A 740-nucleotide genomic window follows, 5' to 3' on the forward strand; every position below is an offset into this window, starting at 1 on the left:
CCTAAACACCTGATCCTCCTGCCTCTACCTCCCAAGTGCTAGGATTATAAGCATATGTTACCAAGCCCTGCTTAGAATGTATATTTTTTTTCAATTAATTTAATCTCTTTTCAAACATAAGCTAGGACTTTGGCTCAAAACACTTTGTGATAGAATGTTTGCCCTGCCTTAGGTTCAATCCCTAGTCCTCCAGAAAATAAAGATGAGGGCAATGGCTCAAGAGTCAAGAGCATCTGTTGCTCTTTCTAGAGACCCCAGCGTTGGTTCCCAGCACCCTCCTGGTGGCTCACTACCACCTAGAACTCCAGTTCTAGGAGATCAGACACCTCCTCACGCACTCACACATGCAAACAAATAAAAATAAATAAACCTTCAAAAAGAATTTTTTAAAAAAAAATATGGAACACTTCACGAATTTGCGTGTCATCCTTGCACAGGGGCCACGCTAATCTTCTCTGTATTGTTCCAATTTTAGTATATGTGCTGCTGAAGCGAGCACCTTCAAAAAGAATGTTAGAGGGGAGGAAACCAGATTATTCAATGGTAGGAAGCCTTTGCATACAAGCCTGATGATGTAACTTTCATCCCCATAACCCGTGTAAAACGAGGTAGACCTGAGGGCACAGCTATAATCCCAGCACTCTTACAGGGAAGTGGGAGGCAAAGAGAAGAGAATCAGCTGGAATCTTGTAGACCACCCTGCCTGGAATGCCTAGCATAGTAGAAACAATAGACATTGC

General features: G+C 42.7%; 1 non-coding gene across 1 annotated transcript; it reads right to left on the reverse strand.

The window, feature by feature from the left end:
* Window positions 1–392: 392 nt before the first annotated feature.
* LOC116071561 lies at window positions 393–499 on the reverse strand. The gene has a single exon (XR_004110972.1). It is a non-coding gene; the product is annotated as a U6 spliceosomal RNA (small nuclear RNA).
* Window positions 500–740: the final 241 nt, after the last annotated feature.

Source organism: Mastomys coucha, unplaced genomic scaffold (assembly GCF_008632895.1).
Source record: "Mastomys coucha isolate ucsf_1 unplaced genomic scaffold, UCSF_Mcou_1 pScaffold22, whole genome shotgun sequence".
NCBI lineage: Eukaryota > Metazoa > Chordata > Mammalia > Rodentia > Muridae > Mastomys > Mastomys coucha.